Here is a 24,171-nt window from a genome sequence, read left to right as displayed (position 1 = left end):
ATTCCATTGTAGATTTTGCTTTATGTTTTGGATCATTGTCTTGTTGGAAGACAAATCTCCATCCCAGTCTCAGGTCTTTTGCAGACTCCATCAGGTTTTCTTCCAGAATGGTCCTGTATTTGGCTCCATCCATCTTCCCATTAATTTTAACCATCTTCCCTGTCCCTGCTGAAGAAAAGCAGGCCCAAACCATGATGCTGCCACCACCATGTTTGCCAGTGGGGATGGTGTGTTCAGCTGTGTTGCTTTTACGCCAAACATAACGTTTTGCATTGTTGCCAAAAAGTTCAATTTTGGTTTCATCTGACCAGAGCACCTTCTTCCACATGTTTGGTGTGTCTCCCAGGTGGCTTGTGGCAAACTTTAAACGACACTTTTTATGGATATCTTTAAGAAATGGCTTTCTTCTTGCCACTCTTCCATAAAGGCCAGATTTGTGCAAAATACGACTGATTGTTGTCCTATGGACAGAGTCTCCCACCTCAGCTGTAGATCTCTGCAGTTCATCCAGAGTGATCATGGGCCTCTTGGCTGCATCTCTAATCAGTCTTCTCCTTGTATGAGCTGAAAGTTTAGAGGGACGGCCAGGTCTTGGTAGATTTGCAGTGGTCTGACACTCCTTCCATTTCAATATTATGGCTTGCACAGTGCTCCTTGGGATGTTTAAAGCTTGGTAAATCTTTTTGTATCCAAATCCGGCTTTAAACTTCTTCACAACAGTATCTCGGACCTGCCTGGTGTGTTCCTTGTTCTTCATGATGCTCTGTGCGCTTTTAACGGACCTCTGAGACTATCACAGTGCAGGTGCATTTATACGGAGACTTGATTACACACAGGTGGATTGTATTTATCATCATTAGTCATTTAGGTCAACATTGGATCATTCAGAGATCCTCACTGAACTTCTGGAGAGAGTTTGCTGCACTGAAAGTAAAGGGGCTGAATAATTTTGCACACCCAATTTTTCAGTTTTTGATTTGTTAAAAAAGTTTGAAATATCCAATAAATGTCGTTCCACTTCATGATTGTGTCCCACTTGTTGTTGATTCTTCACAAAAAAAATACAGTTTTATATCTTTATGTTTGAAGCCTGAAATGTGGCAAAAGGTCGCAAAGTTCAAGGGGGCCGAATACTTTCGCAAGGCACTGTATACAGCGTTGTGACGATGTGCAAATGGTTAAAGTACAAAGGGGAAAATAAATAAACATAAATATGGGTTGTTTTTACAATGGTGTTTGTTCTTCACTGGTTGCCCTTTTCTTGTGGCAACAGGTCACAAATCTTACTGCTGTGACAACACACTGTGGTATTTTACCCAGTAGACATGGGAGTTTATCACAATCGTGTTTGTTTTCAAATTCTTTGTGGATCTGTGTAATCTGAGGGAGATATGTATCTCTAATATGGTCATACATTTGGCAGCAGCTCAGTTTCCACCTCATTCTGTGGGCAGTCTGCACATAGCCTGTCTTGTCTTGGGAGCCAGGTCTGCCTATGGCAGTATTTCTTTAAATAGCATGGACTGTGCTCACTGAGTATGTACATAGTCAAAGCTTCCCTTAAGTTTGGGTCAGTCACAGTGGTCAGGTATTCTTCCTCTGTAATCTCTGTTAAGGGCCAAATAGCATTCTAGTTTGCACTGTTTTTTTGTTAATTCTTTCCAATGTGTCAAGTAATTATATTTTTTTTCCCTCACGATTTGGTTGGGTCAAATTGCGTTGCTGTCCTGGGGAACTGTGGGATTTGTTTGTGTTTGTGAACAGAGGCAGGACCAGCTTGCTTAGGGGACTTCTCCAGGTTCATCTCTCTGTAGGTGATGGCTTTGTTATGGAAGGTTTGGGAATCGCTTCCTTTTAGGTGGTTGTAGAATTTAACGTCTCTTTTCTGGATTTTGATCATTGGCGGGTATCGGCCTACTTCTGCTCTGCATTATTTGGTGTTTTACGTTGTACACAGAGGACATTTTTGCAGAATTCTGCATGCAGTCTCAATTTGGTGTCTGTCCCATTTTGTGAATTCTCTCTCTCCAGTGAAAGTTAGTTTGTGTAAAGGAAAGTCCACTACCTCCCCCAGGGCCTCTATGGCACTCTATACGTTACTGTAGTGCAGCACACACAGAGACACAGACACAAACACACAGACCCAACTGCAACACACCCCCTCTGTCCATAGGATCACATTCACCGGTACCTTAGGAAACCGTTGAAGGTGTTTGGAGGCTTCAGCATCGCAATTCCTCAATACACCTGCTGTCACACAAGACTACGATCAGACATCTGCACGGATAGATGGGATTTGATACTTTACACTGGGATTAAAGCTGTTCTGTGGTCAGTTTTGGCACGATGGATACTTTTATTGTGTGCCACCATGATCTCTGTGTCTCCGGCCTCCGTAATGTTCTTGCTATGTAGCTCATTGTGACAAGCAGAAGGCTTTGGATGGACAGAGGAAGAACAGCTATCGCCTACAGAGGTGAAAGAACAGATGCCCTGGGAATACACTTCAACAGCCATGCGCTGACTTCGACCAAGTTTCTGGATGGTTTGTAAAAGCTTAGGCTCCAAGGTGTTCTCGTTGATTCAAACACGGGCTATGTACATGTAACTCTCATGTCAAGAGGGTCTGACAGGTGCACTGCTGCTATGTGTAGTGTACTATGTGTAGTGTACTATGTGTAGTGTAGTGTACTATGTGTAGTGTACGCCTACTGCTTTTAGTACATTGGTGTTCCTGTTCCAGTTATGCATTGAACTGAAGTCCCTGTTCATTCCGGTAAAATCCAGTCCCGCTGCAGGACAAGGTAATTGGGTGGCAGTTAATGGTAATTTAATTAGAACTAGAGTTGAGCCTCTCGTGGTGAATATGAATCTATAGGAGCTATTAATGGACATGCACGAGGCTTATCTCGGGAAGACGGAGGGAAGTGGGTTGGGTGAAGGGGGGCGTCGGCAAAGATGGTATAAGAACATCGGGGGGCGATCTCACCACGGATGTTAGGTTCTCTCTTCATTATCCTCGTTTTTTTGTTGTTGTTGCGAGCAACGTCACTTGTTGGGAGGTTGGACGTTAAATGCCCATGCTTTCTTATGTAGCATTATGCAAAGTACGGCCTATGGCTGTAGGCTGTGTCCAAAAGACTGCGTTTACCAGACCCGAGTCATAGACCCCTTGTAATTCGTGATGGGCATTCCGGCTTTTTCCAGTGAGCCGGCTCGTTCGACTCAGCTCCTCAAAAAGAGCTGGCTCTTTTGGCTCCCAAATGGCTCTTTAAAAAAATATATGTTTTGTATTTTTTTCCAAGTCAAACAGATAGTTTGACTGTGATTAGTGTTAAAACAATTCTAATTCAATTATTCAATTAAATCACACTCTACCTTAACCACAATGTATTTAAAAATGCATTGGTTTGTTATTAAAAAGAATGCTGTTAAACATTTGCTAAACACTCTCCTTCCGTGGCCTCCAATTGCTCTTAAATGCAAGTAAAACTAAATGCATGCTCTTCAACCGATCGCTGCTCACACCTGCTCGCCCGTCCAGCATCACTACTCTGGACGGTTCTGACTTAGAATATGTGGACAACTACAAATACCTAGCTGTCTGGTTAGACTGTAAACTCTCCTTCCAGACTCACATTAAGCATCTCCAATCCAAAATGAAATCTAGAATCGGCTTCCTATTTCGCAACAAAGCATCCTTCACTCATGCTACCAAACATACCCTCGTAAAACTGACTATCCTACCGATCCTTGACATCGGCGATGTCATTTACAAAATATCCTCCAACACTCTACTCAGAAAATTGTATGCAGTCTATCACAATGCCATCAGTTTTGTCACCAAAGCCCCATATACTACCCACCACTGTGACCTTTATGCTCTCGTTGGCTGGCCCTCGCTTCATATTCGTCGCCAAACCTACTGGCTCCAGGTCATCTATAAGTCTTTGCTAGGTAAAGCCCCGCCTTATCTCAGCTCACTGGTCACCATAGCAGCACCCACCCATAGCACGCGCTCCAGGAGGTATATTTCACTGGTCACCCACAAAGCCAATTCCTACTTTGGCCGCCTTTCCTTCCAGTTCTCTGCTGCCAATGACTGGAACAAACTGCAAAAATCACTGAAGCTGGAGACTCATATCTCCCTCACTAACTTTAAGCACCAGTTGTCAGAGCAGCTCACAGATCACTGCACCTGTAAATAGCCCATCCAACTACCTCATCCCCATACTGTTATTTATTTTATTTATTTTGCTCCTTTGCACCCCATTATCTCTGCTTGCACACTCATCTTCTGCACATCTATCACTCCAGTGTCTAATTGCTATATTGTAATTATTTTGCCACTACGACCTATTTATTACCTTACCTCCCTTATCCTACCTCATTTGCACACACTGTATATAAACTTTTTCTATTGTTTTATTGACTGTATGTTTGTTTATTCCATGTGTAACTCTGTGTTGTTGTTTGTGTTGCACTGCTTTGCTTTATCTTGGCCAGGTTGCAGTTGTAAAGGAGAACTTGTTCTCAACTAGCTTACCTGATTAACTAAAGGTGAAATAAAATAGAAAAATAAATAATGTGCAAATCTGCAGCATCCCACTTAAAACATTACACTGGTCCCTTTTTCTCTCTCTCTTCTTTATTTCCATGTTATAACCAGCAGCACACAGCAATGCTGACCATATTCTGCTTTTATTAGAGATTTGCATTCAGTAATGCAAGCTGCCTCACTTTTGAGGGGCTGTTGCGTTTTCTTCTCTCAGTAATTATTTGTCCTGTTTTCGAGAAGACCCTCTCAGAGGGAACGGATGTGGCCACTATGCAGAGTCTCCCTGTCATGACTTTAGTAATCCGTGGGTAGACAGAGGCCTTGTTCTTCCACCAGCTCAGAGGAGATCCTCCAAATAGGATCGGCCCTCCAATATGGCTGAGGGACTCCTTCGTGCTGCATCCCCAGTTGCTCTCTGGTCAAACAGCATCCTAACAGCAGACATTTGTGGCACTACTACTGGTGCTTCTACTCCATCTGCTCCCTCTTCTTCCTGTTGCCCTGGTGCCTGAGAAAGCTGACTGCTGGGGCTGTCCCTCCCTGCTGCTGAGGTTATTTTTTGATGAGCCTCATCAATCGCTCTGGCATCACTGAAGGCTAACTTCTTAAACCTGGGTGCAGCGGTTTCTGATAGCATGTGATTATATTCCATTCTGTGGAACTTTCTGTCTATTGTTGAACATAGGGTGTCCATAAACTCTGTCACATGTCCTGTGGTTACATTTGCTTCTCTCTGGCGGCTGGCTGTGATTCGCTGCAGACCCTTAACCAGGAGTATCATTTTTTAGGCTGTCACATAGCTGAAAAGAGAGAACAGTAACTTATTAGTTCAGGTTCATGTTTTGTCTACTGATACTACACTCTCATCTACTGCTCATATACATATATAATACTGTATTAAATAATGATGTAGTAATAACTGCTTACTGTACCTCTCGCCACTGATCTCCACAGTGACCTGCTCAAAGGGTTCCAGGACTCTGCACACCACCTCCACCACCACCTCCCATTCCTCTTGGGTCAGAGCATCAACAGGTGCATTGACAATGGCCAGGGTAGCGATGATGGCATCCTTTGACTCAAGAAACCGCTGCAACATTTAAATGTTGAATTCCACCTTGTATTTGCAGTCTTGTTTAGGCCTCAGCTCAGACATCCCCATCTGGCGTTGTGTAGACTAGTTGTTCAGCACCTACTGTGCTCCTGTGGAAGTATTCCACAGCTGCTTTCACTTTGTCCACAGTGGGGTTCATCACCTTCAGAGCATATCTTACAATCAGGTTGATTGTGTTGGCAAGACATGAATGATGGGTCCATTTTAACATTTTCATGGCTTTGGTTATATTAGCTGCATTGTCGCTAACACAACAGACCACTTTTCCATCTACTTGCCATTCTCTTGCCACTCTCAACAGTTCCTCTGCCAAGTTCTCTGAGGTGTGTCTGTCGCTGAACTCAAAGCAGTCCAGAAGACAACTAGACATAAAAAAAATCTTCAATGAAGTGACATGAAACCGACATGTAAGAAGTGGTTACCCTTGGTGTCCAGCAGTCAGTGGTAAGGTAAACTGCAGTAGCTTTTTGGACTCTTTCCAGCACTGAAACCTGTGTGCTCTTCGGTCGGAAATGGCTGGAAATCAGTGGCAATCATTTTAGCCAATGCAATATCAATTTGGCTTTGTTTTGCTACAGACATGGACTTTGGTATAAACTGATCCATAGAAGACTGCGTTGCTGTGGGTCGCGGAGTAGGCCGACTTGACTGAGTGGATACATCTTCACGTGTGGAGGTGCTGGCTCTACCACCATCACTAGCAGGCCCGCTAGTATCTCGAAGCTCCGCTACAGCTAGCTCCACAGTTGGGTGCACAGTTCGCATATGCTGGTGTAGGTTGTGCGTAGAACCGGCTTTATATGAGGATATGTTTTGGAAAATTCTACACTGTGCTCTAACATTGTCTACATTATTAGAATGCATGCAAATGCTACTGTGCTTACGACTCATTTTCTCAGTTTTTTTCACAGCTGTCCTTCCTCTCTCTCCTCTGCTGCTAAGTGTGTGACTGTGAGGGAGTTGGCTCGGTGTGTCTGATTGACAGGAACAACAGGTGAGGCTGTTATTCTGAGCAGACAGTCAGAAAGAATGTGTGTGCACTTGAGCATTTAGGCCTATATAATTGTATTTATTTTTTAGTTCTTTGATTTCGTTAATTCTATTCATTTAAATCTTTTGATTATTCATAAAAAATATATATATATTTAAAAAATAGATTCGGCTCTTCTGATATGCGAGCCGGCTCCCAACGTACAAGAGCTGGCTCTTAGAGCTGACTCGTACGCGAACGACCCATCACTACTTGTAATTGGTTGCTGGTGTGTTGAGGGGATGAGGTAGCCTATAAAGCAAAGCAAAGTTGATACTGACTAGAGGGGGATCAGGTAAGACATGCTGGTTGGAGGGTTGGGAAATGTTTGCGGTTTGACCTGTTTTACTGAAATATACACAAGTACGCCCTAGACTTGAGATTTATTCGCCATTCCTCTTTTTTGAGTCGCGAATATTTCGGTTAAAAAAAACTGTTAAATGGACTGTTTGCAAAAGGGTTACCTGTGGTTAAGCTTTTGGTTTATGTGACTGGCCGCAATGACAGCTGCCAAAATGCAAATGCTTGACAGTAAATGTATTAAATATGCGTTTCGAATTGTGTAGTAGTCTACATAGAGTCAATGCTATTAGGCCTTTGTATACTTAAAACGAGTGGTTTTTGCTTAGCAGAATGTGCACACTAAAAATTGTATTTTTAGCTGTATGTCCTCGGAGTGTAGTGTGTTTGAATTAATTACGATAGTTATTAAAAAAAGATATGAACAATTTAAAAAAAATATATATATATATATAAAGGGTTTCACAACAACGAAAAGTGACATGACAAATACAGAGTAATAATGACAGTTTTATGAAAGTTTACCACGGAGTTTGAACACGAACTGAAATGAATTTCCGTAGTCTCCCCCACCCTGTACATGTGTCTACTTTGATGTAGGCTACTCATCTGGATTTATTGCGCATCCTTGCCCAGGCTCGATTAATATTCAATGGGTTCGTAACTTTTCATGGTTGGCGAGAAAATGGTTTGGTTACTTAATGTTCTATAAGCACGTGGATGGTTACTGAACATTGGCTATCAAACTATGGCACTGACTTCTGCCGGTAGCCTTTGAAGATAACAACTTGTATGACGGTTGTATGTCCGTGCCCTTGAGAACAGAACCCTATAGATCTGTTCATGCAAGGGCGCGAATTGGGCCTGACTGACACTGCCGCCTTGTCCGAGGAAATTGGGAGCGTTCGAGCAGATCGCTTTTGTCTGGTCGGGGACCGTCGTTGGTCACTGCTTAAGTGTGTTGACAAGTGGACTGCATGAGCTTTACAGAAATCATATGATCAAAGGTCATGAAGATGTGACTGCAAGTTTCTGCACTTCATCCTGCATCCATCACCTGCATTGTGGGAGGCTTTATTGTCAACCAATCATTAGGATGTTTGTTTGACCCAAGCCAACGTGACCAAAGACAAGACTGAAACAGGAACCAACTTCACGTAGGCTATACAGTGGAATAATATGTACAAATTAGTTCAGTTTGTGTGATGTTGCGGTTGGAGCCATGTTTATTTCGACATTATAAAGAACAATGATCTGAGCCTTGCTGGTTGAAAACCACATTAGTGTCTGACTTTCGGATTTCTCACATGCACCTTCCTGACTTCACTCCTTTCTCTGCAGTCGGTTGCTTTCGCTTTACCACTCAAACACGCCCATTATGTTCCATAGCCTAAACATGCTTGATTTAAAAAAAAAAAACTCCTGTATGGACTAGTAGTTATAATCTTAATGTTTTAAAAAAAAGTTTAGCTATAGGTTAATTGTAGGAGTCGTGCTTTGCTTACCAACTGAGGTATACGTTATCCATCATTATTTGGGGTGACCTTTTCGGGCATTTACTACAGTGGGTGCGTCATTTCTTGAACAGGCCAGTAGGTGGCACTCGTCCATGGGTCGTGCAGGGATCCTTTCGCTTTGATGAATTTAAAAATGTTTCCTTCTGCTGCGCTCAGCGCTCCATATTCGTGTGCGCGCACGGGCCGCGAAACGTGCGCATCGTCGGCGAAGTGCGCGCAAAATATCACTTTTGCTTTGTCCGCTGCTTTAATAGACGGTTGTCGGTATGGGTTGCCAACCGCCACATCGTTGGTGAATGAATTTTAGGCCTACATGAACATTAAGGGTATCCATCTGGCATTTCATGATATTTGAAGTGTCGTTTTTAGTCTATTGAACTATTCTTTACTCCATCTTTCCACTTGATTTATTTTCCCTCTGAACTTTGTCTGGGTCACTGAGCTGCCCCTTATTTTCACATGTGTCCTGCCCCGTTACTTTTTCTCCCCTCCCCTCATGTGTTCACTTGCCCCTCCCACTAACACGCTCCTCTGCTCTCTTCTCTCCTCTCACTCTCTTTCTCTCTCTCTGGAACACTCAACCCACAGGCGTACAGAGGAGACACACCCACACACAGCAACTCTACAGACATGTCAGACTCCGAGACCGCCGCTCCGGCTGAGGCCCCTGTCCCTGCCGCATGTGCAAGCATCAAGGCGGACCTGGACAAATGGTGAGTGTCCGTACGGACAGATGTGGTTTTCTCTGTTCGTGTCCTCCATTGCCACCGGGGCCAACGTCTCCGGGATGTCCATCCAATGAGTTGGAAGCCATGGATGGACATGGCAAAGCCGCAGTGCTTCAAGTGCATTTCACTTGGAGCTTCCCAGTGTATCCAAGTGGATTTCAGTGTCGAGTTGGGTTTATTTGAAGCGGCTAGTGGAATCCCCCCCCCCCCACCCCGGTTTAGAGATAGGCTAAAGTGGTGCATGATGAGCTGATGTCGTGTGGTGTCCTTGTGTTGCGCCATGATAAAATGGTGGAAGTGCATGGTGATGAAAGAATCCCAATTCCAATGTTCTAAATGTAACTAAATTTAAATTGTCGTTAGGAGAGGAGGAGGGGGGTCCTATTGTAGTGTAATGGGGGGTCCGCACGTAGGGGTCTTGGGGGTCAAAGCACGGCAGTCTCTCTCGCACACGCCTGATCGAAGGCAGGGAATTTGCCTACGTCATGTTCTCTCCCGCTCGCTGCCCCACTCCACCCCCCTCGTTATGTTGCCATGTCTGTCCCCGCTCAGCTTCCCTGGCCTTGCTGTGTCAACAGCGCTGAGTGAGTGTTAGCCGTCGCTAACTCACTGCTTCATTGTCCCGACAGGTGTGCACCCCCCCCGTCCTCCCTCTGCAAGATTAGTGCAGAGTGAGATTATTGCTGGTTTTATCTCTAGAAATGCGTAGACACAGGAAACCTGGGTGTTTGTGTGAGGGCTCAATGACAGTGCAATGTCAAAGCCCGGTTTGATGGCTGATGTAACGTGTCTACTCTAGCCTTCAGCTGTTTTCAACTCTGTCAATCTTCACATTGACATTGCACCAAAACCAAGATGTGTCTTGACCCTTGGTGTTGTATTTTGATGTGTTGTTGCAGGGTTTGGAGCTAGGATAGGCTAGGCTAGGATAGGCTAGGCTAGGATAGGCTAGGGCCTGGAGTGTCTCGGGCTGTATAGGCCAGATACGTCCTGCCCGATGGGTGTGAGGGATGAGATAAGGGTTTAGGGGGTGGTAGGTTGCAGGGCATGCTAGGGATGGGCTAGGTTGGCTGCTGGATGTAAAGTTTTGTTTTAGTAACATTTTCAGTGGGCCTATAGCGGTCTTGAGTCATGGTGAATTTAATGTCCTTGCATTAAGTTCCCTGTGTTTGTGGTATGGCACCTTTTATGAATGGAGTGTAGTGTTGATGCATGTTGTAGGCCTTTACTATAGTTCACTTTGCTTCAAGTGCCCTTTTACCTCAGCATTTATACTTTTATCATTTGTACATTTTGCATTAGAAACTAGATGAAGGATTTCTCAACACTTGGGTCACGGGCCTATATTGCAATTTCTTTTTATTATTATTATTTTTTTTGTAGTGTACAGCACTTTGGTCTATGCCACAGTAAATCACATCTACTTTGAAAATGAGTCAAGGGCCCTGTGCTGTGTTGGTGCAATTTTTCAGGACACTTTGTTAATCCTACAGGCAACGGTTGTACTGCTAACCTACAGGCCGGGGGTTCTACTGTTTACCTCACGGTCCTTGGGGCTTTTTGTCATCGAGCCAAAACGGTACTGTATCCTGTAACCTGGCCCACATGACGGCAGTGGACCTGCTGAAGGCAGCGTAGCTAGCAGTACCAGAGGGCTGACTGAGTAATGTATACTAGGACGATGTATTTCGAGCTTCCACTTGTGAATCCTAAATAGTCACGCATGGATTGGTGTGTAAACGTCCAGGATACCATGTCCGGGTCCTATGGCCGTAGATCATAATCATGTTGCCGACTTCCCTTGGAACTTGCAAACGTACTGTATAAACGTATATGCACAGCTAACTGCGGCCATCTTGGCTGGCTTGACGTGCCCAAGACATGTCACCTAGAAAGACATGGATTAGTTGGAGGGGTCACCTTGACGGCTTCAAACTCAAACAAATTTCACGTTGTTGGTTACACCTGCATAATCCTCGGTTATCCAGAAGTACACATGCCGTAGGGTCTAGGGGTCAGTTTGGCATTGGGCCAAACAAGTTCCCTGGAAAGCACTTTGAGCTCAGTTTGCGTCCCCCGGCCTTAACATTCTAGAACCTATATTGACTGACCTTTGAACCTGGTATTTGTGTGTTTTGTAGGGGCCTTTACTGACCTTCCTGTTACCCGCGGTATGTAGTGTATCTCATAGTCAGGACATGGAGACCTAGAAGTTAGACGTGTAAATGTGTGATTCGGATAACTAACGGCCCCTTTAAGCATTAAAATGTTGCAGGATGTCTGCTACCTGTATGGGTCCTGGTGTGTACTTTGAAATGTGGCTCTGTGGTAACTTTGGTAGTCTTCCTTAACTGTGTGTAACCTGTAAGCCAACACTCTAGCCTTCCACACAGACCCTGGCCGATGGCTTGTATGTAGACGCGTGTGCTTGCTCTGCTTGACAGAAAGTATGGTTTACGTGGATGGTATGCACTGTCAATGCAATTCGAGACCCCGTAGCTACAACGGGGTTCCAGCTGGAAACCGACCAAGTCATTCAGTTATTTTCTTTTTATCACAGCTTTGCTCTTCTCCTGCTCCGTAGATAATTATTCTGTCCCAGATTACACCCTATTCCCTATATAGTGCATTACTTTTGACCAGAGCCCAGTGAACCATTTGAGACTCAGACAATGTTTTGTGTTGGTCCTAGAATGATATCCCTGTCATTGTGGGCCTTCCCTTAGTTCCCTCCATAGTTGTTCACTCGCAGGCGTCCCAATGCCATTGAACTCTTCACCGTGTAGTGACTTTAGGTCACTCTTAGTTCCCCACTCAGACAGGCCCAGTAACCAACTTCAAAGCTGTTTAAATGTTGGGTGCTGCTCACAAACTGGATGATGTTGGTTTCGTGTCCTTACTCTTTTCTTTAGTGTACTGATTTGGATGGTTCCCCCCTCTTTGGTACCCTTTTTTTAAGCATCCCTTATTTTCCATTAGGACAGCCTAGTTATGATTTTTCAACACCGATACCGATTATTGGCGGACCAAAAAAATCCGATACCGATTAATCGGACGGTTTTTATATATTTGTAATAATGACAATTACAACAATACTGAATGAACAATGAACACTTATTTGAATATAATACGTAAATCAAATCTATTGAGTCTCAATTAAATAATGAAACATGTTCTATTTGGTTTAAATAATGCAAAAACACAGTGTTTGAGAAGAAAGTAAAAGTGCAATATGTGCCATGTAAAAAAGCTAACGTTTAAGTTCCTTGCTCAGAACATATGAAAGCTGGTGGTTCAATATTCCCAGTTGCGTTTTAGGTTGTAGTTTATTATAGGGATTATGACGCGTCTACTATTTCTCTCTATACCATTTGTATTTCATATACCTTTGACTATTGAATGATCTAATAGGCACTATAGTATTGCCAGCCTAATCTCGGGATTTGATAGGCTTGAAGTCATAAACAGCGCTGTGCTTCAAGCATTGCTAAGAGCTGCTGGCAAACACAGGAAAGTGATGTTTGAATGAATGCTTACGAGCCTGCTGCTGCCTAACACTTCTCAGTCAAACTGCTCTATGAAATATCAAGTAATTGACTTAATTATAATAAACACACAGAAATATGAGCCTTTGGTCATTAATATGGTCAAATCCAGAAACTATAATTTCAAAAACAAAACGTTTATTATTTCAGTGAAATACGGAACCGTTCCATATTTTGTCAAACGGGTGGCAACCCTAATACAACTTGCTGTTACATTGCACAACCTTCAATATTATGTCATAATTATTTACAATTCTGGCAAATTAATGAGTCTTTGTTGGGAAGAAACACAGTTCGCAACGGGCCAGGCAACCCAAACTGTTGCAAATACCCTGACTCTGCTTGCACTTAATGCAAGAGAAGTGACACAATTTCCCTAGTTCAATATTGCCTGCTAACATGCATTTATTTTAACTAAATATGCATGTTTAAAAAAATATACTTCTGTGTATTGATTTTAAGAAACATTGATGTTTATGGTTAGGTACATTTGTGTAACGAATTTGCTTTTTTCGCAAATGCACTTTTGTTAAATCATCACCCATTTGGTTAAGTAAGCTGTGATTCGATGATAAATTAACAGGCACCGCATTGATTATATGCAACGCAGGACAAGCTAGTTAAACTAGTAATATCATCAACCATGTGTAGTTAACTAGTGATTATGTTAAGATTGATTATTTTTTATAAGATAAGTTTAACGCTAGCTTGCAACTTGCCTTGGCTCATTGCAGCCAAGGTGGTCAGCCTGCCACGCAGTTTCCTCATTGATTGCAATGTAATCGGCCATAATCGGCGTCCAAAAACGCAGATTTTTATGAAAACTTGAAATCGGCCCTAATTAATCAGTTGACTTCTACTCCAAACCAATGCTTTTTTTAGTCTGAGTTCTGCAAACTTGATTTATACTCAGAATTGAGCAGGAGTTCCTTTAGGATACTAACAAGGGAAATATATAGTGAAGTGGTAAAAGCGGATGCTGTTTGATTGTGAGGCACTATACAAATTTGACAGTCAAAAGATGGGGACTTTAAATAGGCCTATGGTACGTCAAGGGAACTGAAGCCTACTGTTCAGATGGGTTAAATTGAAATTTAAATCTGGATACTGACTATAGGTATATAACCTCTTACATAGCCTTAATATTATTAACTCTGGCAGAATTAAGCATTTCTTGCAGTTAAATGATACACCAAATGTAGGCAAAATGTATACTCGTTAATTAACAGAAGTGGAGAAATATGATTTTTTTTTATTTTCGCTTCTTGAGTGTTAGTCTGTAGAGATGCTGATTGAAATACTAATCACAAAATATGCATCCAAGCCTGAACTGAAATCTTATCAGAAACATGTTGGGTTGTTTTCACCGCTTTCTACACTAAACAAAAATATAAACGGAACATGTCAATTGTTGGTTTTGTTCCCAAAAAGCTGATTCAAACAGCAACAGTCATTACACGGGTGCACCTTGTGCTGGGGACAATAAAAGGCCACTCTACAATGTGCAGTTTTGTCACAACACAATGCCATAGATGTTGAGGGAGTGAATAATTGGCTTGCTGGCTGCAGAAATGTCCACCAGAGATGTTGGCAGAGAATTGAATGTTAATTTCTCTACCATAAGCTGACCATTCAACTACGTTTTAGGGAATTTGTTAGTACGTACAACCGGCCCCACATCCACAGATCATGTGTATGGCATTGTGTGGGCAAGAAGTTTGCTGATGTCGACATTGTGAATAGTGCCCCATGGTGGTGGTGGGGTTATGGTATTGGGCAGGCATAAGCTGTGGAAAACTAACACAATTTGCATTTCATAGATTGGTAATATGAATGCACAAAAATACCGCGATGAGATAATGAGGCCCGTTTTTAAAAGAAGTTATCTGTAACTAACAGATGCATATCTGTTTTCCCAGTCATGTGAAAGCCATAGATTAGGGCCTAATGAATTTATTTCAATTGACTGATTTTCCTCATGAACTGAAACTCAGAATCTTTGAAACTGTTACATGCTTAATTTATATTTTGGTTCAGTATATTCCCTTGAAACTGATCAAACAGCTGATTTGGAGATTTTGCGCAGTCTTTCACTTTTTATTTTAATGTATTTTCTCCCCGGTCCCTAAACATCTTTGCTCTGCAAAAGATGCAGAGATTACAGAACTTTACCAATGTCAACCAGATTAAAACATTCATTATATTGATTTATGACATTCTGGTGAACAAGGATTTATTTACCCTTAGGGTAACATACAGCTGAAGTCGGAAGTTTACATATACCTTAGCCAAACACCTTAGCCAAATACATTAACTCAGTTTTTCACAATTCCTGGCATTCAATCAAATAAAAACATTCCCTGTCTTATGTCAGTTAGGATCGCCACTTTATTTTAAGAATGTGAGATGTCAGAATAATAGTAGAGAATTATTTCTTTCAGCTTTTATTTCTTTCATCACATTCCAAATGAGTCAGAAGTTTACATACACTCAATTAATATTTGGTAGCATTGCCTTTAAATTGTTTAACTTGGGTCAAATGTTTTGTGTAGCCTTCCACGAGCTTCCCACAATAAGTTGGGTGAATTTTGGCCCAATCTTCCTGACAGAGCTGGTGTAACTGAGTCAGGTTTTTAGGCCTCCTTGCTCGGCACACACTTTTTCAATTCTGCCCACAAATTTCTATGGAATTGAGGTCAGGGCTTTGTGATGGCCACTCCAATACCTTGACTTTGTTATCCTTAAACCATTTTGGAAGTATGCTTGGGGTCATTGTCCATTTGGAAGACCCATTTGTGACCAAGCTTTAACTTCCTGACTGTCTTGAGATGTTGTTTCAATATATCCACATAATTTTCCTCCCTCATGATGCCATCTAGTTTGTGAAGTGCACCAATCGCTCCTGCAGCAAAGCACCCCCACAACATCATGCTGCCACCCCCGTGCTTCACGGTTGGGATGGTGTTCTTCGGGTTGCAAGCCTCACTTTTTCCTTCAAACATATCGAAGGTCATTATGGCCAAACGGTTCTATTTTTGTTTCATCAGACCACAGGACCTTTCTCCAAAGTATCTAATTACAGACAAGTTGACTTAACAGTCTACCAAAATGTTGGAAATTATAAGCAGAAACGTATCTAAATCGAACGGGTTATTAGCAATTGCTAATAAACAAACTGCTCACCCATGCACAACTAGTGGCCGACAGCCCTAAATAATTCACATCTTAATTTAATGATTTTAAAGGCTGTGTTTCCACCAGTCCAACCACCTGATCGGTCATCTTCCTTCCATACAAACCCAGCCCTTGCCACCCTATCCTACCCTCTTTAACTTGCTCTGTGATGCGCCTTAAAGTGGTCGGTGCCCATTGCCATGCCAAAATGGGGGCGGTAACGTGACTGATGCCCCTCATGTTGTGTGATCGCTATCACGGTGATGTCACCATTCGCTGCCTTTGCAACCTCTATGATGCCCAGAGGTAACACTCTGCGGCAGATGACTCTTGCATGTTGATCACTCAATCCCAAGATTTTAACTTGAAACTAATATTTTTTTTTATGTACAGTATATTCAAACCCCAAAAGTTATCCCCTTGGTTCATTCACAAAGGATTCCCCCAATCATTTGTGTGGAGCTGAAGCCGGACAGAGAGGAGAGTTGTGTTCTGTTCAGGCAGCATTATATAACGAAGCCTAATTGGTTTGGTTGGTTGACGAGGCCCCGGGTGCCCCACAAGTGGCAGAATGAATGTCTTTCTATCATCCCTCTTTCCCTTCCCTCCCTCCATTACAGTTCAATGTCATTTCATTATTAAAATGGCTGCCTGTTTTGGGTTTATTCCCCCCCTTCCTGCTTCTCATAGGTTTGGTCCAGCCATATCTGTTTTTTTGCACTTCCTCTGTGGTAAAAGCAGGGGGTGTTTATGGTGGATGGATTATCTGGCCACACAGCCTCAGGGCCAGGTCCTCTGTGCTGCTGCTGTTGGGTCATCTCTGCTGCCTCGGCATCACTTCCCTCCCCCATGCCTCTGCCAAACGCACACATGTACTCTTATGCATTCAGTGACTTGACACACACTACAGATTCACAAATGACCCCCCCCCCCCCCCCCCCCCCCCTAGCAACCGGCTGCATAAACCTTTTTAATCTGCAGAAACCAGCTGTGAGTTACATCATAGAGATCAGCCCAGTGACAAGGGGATGGGGTGGGAGGAGGCATGGAACCGGGGGGGGGCACCCTGAAATGCACCCTGGTGAATGGTGAGGTAGTGTGGGGTTGCAGACAGCCATGTCAGTCAATCCATCCCCTACTGCAGTCTCTGACCATTGCCCTCCTACCCGTACTTTTCGTCTGATGTCCGCCCTCCCTCACAGATGGGTTTATCTCTCTCTCGCTACCGCCGCCCTCCTCTTTTCCCTCGCTCCCTTTCGCCCCATCACCCTAATGCGTTGTGTCAGTGTCTGCCCGCAGTTTGGTGCCGAGTTCCTGAAATAATCTCCCTCAACCAGTCTGCCAACACTCTCTACCTATGTAACCAGTTCACTCCTCCTTTTAGTGAGGGCGGTGTCTCTCTGTATGACCAGTCTGAACCAAGTCAATCTGAGGAATGCCAACATTGTTTAGAAAAGGTCATACTGGGACAGGGTAGGACCAGGACACTTCAGGGCTGACTGCTTGACGCCAAAACATCTTTAGCTGAGTTGACAGGGATCATTTGGTGCTGAGCTCAATGCCAACCTTTCTAAATGCTTCAAAGATCTGTCAAACTGTTACTAGCATTGGAGGAGAGGATCCAAGGTCCCCCACCTCAGAGGTCCTAACCATGTGGTTGTGTTCTCTCTGCAGTGTGAAGGAGGGCGGTGACTGTAAGGATCTGATGGAGGCGTTTGCAGCCTGTCTGAAGAGTGCGGCGGAGGCGTCGTGAGGAGGCGCTAGGCTCACAGGAAATGTAAGTTCACATGCAGTCACTGTGTCCTGATAAGACTCCTAAAACACTAAAGCCAACCTTTGTCCAGTAATGGACTTTCTGTAATATTGGGGCACACTCATGGAATGTGAATTGAATAACAGAGGCTGTTGCCTACATACAGACTTGCAATCATTGGCCACTTTAATAAATGGATCACTAATCACTTTAACAATGTTTATATATCTTGGATTACTCATCTCATATGTATATACTGTATTTTATACCATCTATTGCATCTTGCCTTTACCGCTCTGTCATTGCTCGTCCATATATTTATATATATTCTTATTCCATTCCTTTACTTAGATTTATGTGTATTAGGTAGTTGTTGTCGGAACTAGAAGCACAAGCATTTCGCTACACTCGCAATAACATCTGCTTACCATGTGTATGTGACCAATACAATTTGATTTGAATAGCCTGCAGGACCTGGCTTATGGTGTGCCAGCCAGTCTATCCACTCTAGCCAGGAAGGCAGATGTCAAGCCAGTATGTATGACTAAAACTAATTTCTCTCCCTCTCTTTTCTGTTCCTGCACACTTTCTCTCCCTCACTCCTCTCTCTCCAGGTCCACTGCATTGAGTCCTCCATGTTTACCAGTATTCCCTTCTGCACAACGAGCACTGGGCTGAATGATACTGGCGGTGTTCGGCGCCTGGCAGAAACCCTCCACCTCTTACCTACCCCCCCCCCCCTCGAAGTTTAAATGGTGTCTTCCGATTTGTATCCCCTGCTCCCACCGTGGCTGAGTACATCCATTGGTAGACAATTCCCAGATAGCCCTTGGGTTTTATGTAAGTTGTCCACTTGAGATGCATACATTTAAAATGGAATAATAAAGTCTAAAAGAAATGTGTATAACATTTTGCGTCTTACTTTGCTTCTCTTTTTTAAATGTGATGTGAAATGTCATTCTGGTTTCTTTGAACAGGTTTGTAACCTCAACAGGTTGGTTGTTGAGCAACAAAAGCGACGCTTGCGAAACTATGGGGCAAAACAGACTTTGTTGGCTTAGTTTCCATGCCAACCATCTGTTTAGTCTCCAATGTTTATTGAAAACCTAATGAGCACTTGTCTCTTAAATACATCGTTACAGTTGCTGGTTAGCTAGCTAGCGAATTTGCGCCACATTAGCATAGATGTGACATCAGTCAAAACAAGACCACGGTAATCAAGAACTAGGTGAAACGAGCCACTGACGACCCCCCCCCCCCCCCCCCCCCCCCCCACGGCAGCTTCTTGTCATAGTCACAACACACAGACTTCTTCCCCATTGAAGTGTGCTCATCGTTATCCTGCCGTTGTCGGCTAGCCCGTCTCTACAGTTTCATGTTCTGAATTGGGCTATGGCTTTGGGTTTTTAGACCTGTTGCAGACCAGGGCCCCTATTTATAAAGCTTCTCAGGAGTGCTGATCTAGGATCAGTTTTGCCTTAGTGCCTAATGAATAAGATTAGAGGGGGGACCTGATCCTACATCACAACTCCTACTCTAAAGGTGCTTCATGAATACGGGCTCAGACCATCAAAAGCTGGTGAATGTGTCTAATTTGAAGACGTAGTCGCTCTTTGCACTTACTTTAAGATTCAACTCTTTAATCCGAAAGCGTTTGAACCTGGGACTATTCTGTCTCTTTGTAATGGGTTTAAAGGACCAGGAGATGAGATATAAACCCTTAATTTGACTAATGCAGTTAAGCCTTAATCTGTCAAATGCGACTGATGCACTCTTAATTCTCACGGATTACATGAACGCACTCTGAACTAGGCACACAGAGCCTGCATCCTCATTTTCCACAACTGTACACTTGCTCTTTCTCGTATGGATTGAGCAATGGTGTAAACTGACTCCAGCTAATGCTTGTACCAATCATATGCTTTTAAAAACATGCTGGGGAAAAGTGCAAGTACACTTCTGGAAAAGGGTGTAGAACTGACTCGGCCACACACTGCACAGGATCAATGGGTCCTGACATTGAGGGTTAAGTGCATATGTGTTTGTCCTGCAGATTGGCTGAAGGCCCAGAGGTGGGTGAGGTTGGGTTCAGGAAGGTATGACACACACACTTTCTATGGTGTGTGTGAGTAGACTCCAAGGATAATCGGGGTGTGAGTACATGAAAGTGTCAATCTAACCCACGGGGCTCCAGAATCAGACAGCTGATGGGGGAGTGAGATGGGACCGCATGCAAGGAATGTGATGTAAGGAAGGTATGAGTGTGAAGGGGGCTGGGCAGTGGGACATGGCACAACACATAACTAGGAGCGCCACATGTGGACGCCAGACCATGAAGTCTTAGACTATCTCTTGTGATTTGATATCTGTAAATGTGAGTTAAATGCTCTGTGAACGGCGTGTGTGAGAAAGGAGAAACACTAGCTATGGATTAGGGTTAGTATGCATGTGTGGACTGTATGGGAGAGGAGATATTGCCATGTAGGTGGTGGGACTGTACTTGCATGTGAGGGATAGAGGGTGTGTGTGTGTAACAACTTCTTTCCCCGGAATGTTCCATGTGAAAGAACATACCTTTACCCCCCCCCCCCCCTCCTGACACACAAACCACTCACCCGAGGGGTATCCTACGAAACAGGTTTGAGGAGTTAACAAGGCAACTTTGGTCAACTTGGGATAGCCAGGTAAATTTCTATGGCAACATATCCTTCAGAACTAACCAACTCGGGGGCAGGCTAACTCCACTTACCCTGAATGAAATGTCTGGACCATGAGTTGAGAACCATTGAAATCAGATTGCCTCCCTCTTGCAAAGATTGCATCATCTACCCTTGATTTGAGGAAGACTGATTCAATATTGTATTAATCAAATGTTTTGTGTAATTTTTTTTTAACAATATATAACTTTGCAAATGTAGTAATGACGGAATACATTTTAAACTTCACGCACAGTATGACTTAAGGAATGGGGAAAAAAGGTGTGCATTGATAAGCAGACAAGTCAGCATTAAGGATAAGAAATAAAATAAAGATTTGTTTTAATTACGGCACAAATTAAAATGTGGCACTGACTCGCCCATGGATTGACGTTTCAGCATTGTCTCAACGAAGAGTTCGGCGTTTGATTAGCCATGTGCAACATGCTAGGGTTAGCGGCAGGTGGCCGCGCAATATCCACCGTCGTAGTAAGGATGAAGCCTGAATTGGAAGGTGAAGCTAACTGAAGCTGGTTAGCTTTAAAAAACCCTGAGTAGATCTAACTTGCTTCGTATACCCCGCAGGACAACGCTCAATCCAGACATATTTACTCTAACCTCACTGGACCCCTGGATCTTCAGTGGGACTCCTATGCCTGAGTGGAATTTTACTGAGGGAGGAGATATTTCGGTTCATCCCAGAGTTATGTGTCAGGGAGGCATATGAGAAGGGGTGGGATGGTCTATGTGGACCGGGATACATACTGTAACGAAATCGACTCTGCCGCACAAGCATGCTTTTGCGGCACAATCGATAGCGCGCCAGACCTCGGGCTAGAAGGTCGAGGGTTCGAGACCTGCTCCCTGCTGTTTCATTACAATACCATTTAAACCGCCCGCTGGTCAACTTTCCCCCGGGACTTTAAAAGGGATAGGGGTAAACAGTAGTACACTTGCTTGACTTGACTGGGGTTAAAGACGCGGGGAGCCCACGTTACTGGGAGGTAGTGCTGGGCGATATGGCCAAAATATCATATCACGCTGTTTTAAAGAAATGTTGACGATATTTTATGTTTTTAAACTATAACATTTCTAAAATGTCTTTAAGTAGTGCATGACCTCGGGGTGGCAACACATACATTCTACATGATTTCAATGGGTCCTTCTCCATTCTGATTGTTTTATACTGTTCAATTCAACTTCAACCCAATATATATATTTTTTTGCATTTTCTGCATTTCCTGCACTCATTTGAGATCATTTCCACACTGCCATGTAGGGCTGCACGATATGGGCAAACAATCTCAAACGTATTTTGTACCTAATGTTGCAATAGCAATTTGACTTGTGATTTGGAGCAAAAACTTAGGTGAAATGTTGGAATCATGGACATATAATTATTATTCTAATTCATAGTTAGAATATGATAGTGGGCACTTTGAATAGTGTTGTTTGACATGAAGGCGAATGAAAATGCCAGGGAGGAGTTATTGTGATAGGGTAGGAACCAAAATGTTTTTTTTTAGGAACCAAGTTGTTGATAAATGCTTCCTAGGGAACCCTATAATCTTTGGCTACATTGTGTTTTCACTTGGCTAGTTCATGTAGCTAACACATTAATGCTTTTTGTATTCCTCTTTGATTTAGAAGGTACTGTTGCGCAAACAACATGCTGATTTAGGTCTACACCATCACTGCTATTATCAGGCTGTATAAGTAATTATGTTTGCTCCGACTCAGTACATGTATTAGCTAGCTACCTAGCGATTAGCATTATCGGCTAACAAGATGTAGGCCCAACTTGCTAAGAACAGACAAACAGACAAACTAGCTGTTATATGCAGATGTAAGCAACATAAACTAATAGTGTAATTATAGAATACTACTGGATTTATATTAAGAGGGAAAAGCGAAAACAACATTGTTGCAATGCGCTGCATTGACGGTGCAGATTGAGCGCAACACATGAGCTCGTTGAGTGACAGGGGGCGGGGCTAGGTCTGTGTGGAAAGCGGCATAGGGGGAGAGCGGAGAGGGATGACTCAAGTAAGCGAAGTAAATTATAAAAATGGACGTTAAACACGGCTTATCACATATAACAAACCAAACATTCAAATACTGCTCAACCCTACGGGGAGGTGGTAGTGTATGTGGTAGGTACCATTTTAAGCTCCCCGCTGGTCTATTAGGGCACATAGTAGTAGCCTACACCAAGCTTTAAAAAAAACGAACTTTATTTAACTAGGCAAGTCAATTAAGAACACATTCTTATTTACAATGACGGCGTACCGGGGAACAATGGGTTAACTGCCTTGTTCAGACCTAGAACAACAGTTCTTTACCTTGTCTGCTCAGGGATTCAATCCAGCAACCTTTTGGTTACTGGCCCAATGCTCAAACCACTAGGTTACCTGCTGCTTGACCTGACTGGTCAACAGTCTGAACTCTATCGGTTGTTGAGAAGGATTCGTTGTAAAGACACTAACAGGATTAATTTATTACTGTCTGTGGATACACAGGGAATAAGAAGACTTCAATCAATTACACCAGTGGTCACCAACCTCAAAACATGACTTACATATTATTTATATTAACCTAATAAAACAGTTATGCCACCAGACACACATAACTGCACCACCTATCACACTTTCACAAAATGCATGAAGACATTGCTAAAGGTCAATCAGGTTTGTGATCATAATCCCTAGCTGTGTATTGCCACTTTCCATGTCTGTGAGGTGTGGAAACACTTAGTTGCTTTTATGAATTGTCTTGCTGCTTTTTGTTCTATCTGTATGCTACGTCTTGCTTGTCCTATGTTGCTCTGCGTGTATGCTATGTCTTGCTTGTCCTATGTTGCTCTGCGTGTGCTCACTGCTCAATGATTGTCTATATTGTAATTGTTTTTACCTGCCCAGGGACTGCGGTTGAAATTAGCAGGCTGACTAAAACCGGCACTTTTACTGAAACGTTGATTAATGTGCACTGTCCCTGTAAAAATAAACTCAAACTCAATCAGTTCTGTAGGAATTCGGTTTGTGCAGTAGGCCTAACGGATTAACACAGCATATTGGCTATATATGCCAGCGATGTTCTTCTCAGACAATTTTTTATTTTACCGGACTGATGTGCCTTGCGGAGCTCTAGAAAAGATGCCTGAGTTTCCGTCTTGAAATTCCGAGTTGGATGACCGTTCAAAACTATTTATTCCCAGTCTGATCTAGTTTTTTTTTCTCCCGAGAACCCAGTTGTCTTGAACGCACTGAAGTAGGAGATTTAAAAATGCCCAGTTTTGAACACGGCATTAGTCTCAGCGGAGGTAGGGAGATAGCAGCAGAGGGTCCACCTCTGACGGTCACTGCTCTCTCCTTCGGTTCCTCTCCTCCCGTTAGACTGAGCAAAGAGCGGACACCGTCTTCCACCTGATGGCGAAACTCGAGCCGCATCTATGACCAGAGAAAGTGAAATATTCATTGATATTAAAATAGACATAAGCTGCTAATAATAATACAAACGCTGGGCTATCTATACACTTGGCTACTCATCCATTGCAGCTGCCGTTTTATATTTTGTAATAGTGATTAATAACTGTGTTTACAGTGCCGAATCAAAACTTACTCATAAAAACAGCAGCTATTTGCTGTATTATTTGACGGTCTCTCTGGTCATGTTTTTAAAAGTCATGAAATCAAACTTCGCTGTTGCCGGGTCTTCGAAGCTGTTGGCACGGTGATTTGAGCAATCCAATTGGCCAGC

At 43.2% G+C, this 24,171-nt stretch overlaps 1 long non-coding RNA gene across 1 annotated transcript; it reads left to right on the top strand.

The window, feature by feature from the left end:
• The first annotated feature begins 9,085 nt into the window (after nucleotides 1–9,085).
• LOC139421010 (uncharacterized) lies at nucleotides 9,086–18,628 on the top strand. The gene is made up of 3 exons (XR_011635576.1): nucleotides 9,086–9,232; nucleotides 17,641–17,743; nucleotides 18,334–18,628. It is a non-coding gene; the product is annotated as an uncharacterized lncRNA (long non-coding RNA).
• The last annotated feature ends 5,543 nt before the right edge of the window (nucleotides 18,629–24,171 follow it).

Source organism: Oncorhynchus clarkii, chromosome 12 (assembly GCF_045791955.1).
Source record: "Oncorhynchus clarkii lewisi isolate Uvic-CL-2024 chromosome 12, UVic_Ocla_1.0, whole genome shotgun sequence".
Classification (NCBI taxonomy): Eukaryota; Metazoa; Chordata; class Actinopteri; order Salmoniformes; family Salmonidae; genus Oncorhynchus; species Oncorhynchus clarkii.
This window is presented reverse-complemented; position numbering and strand designations above follow the sequence as displayed.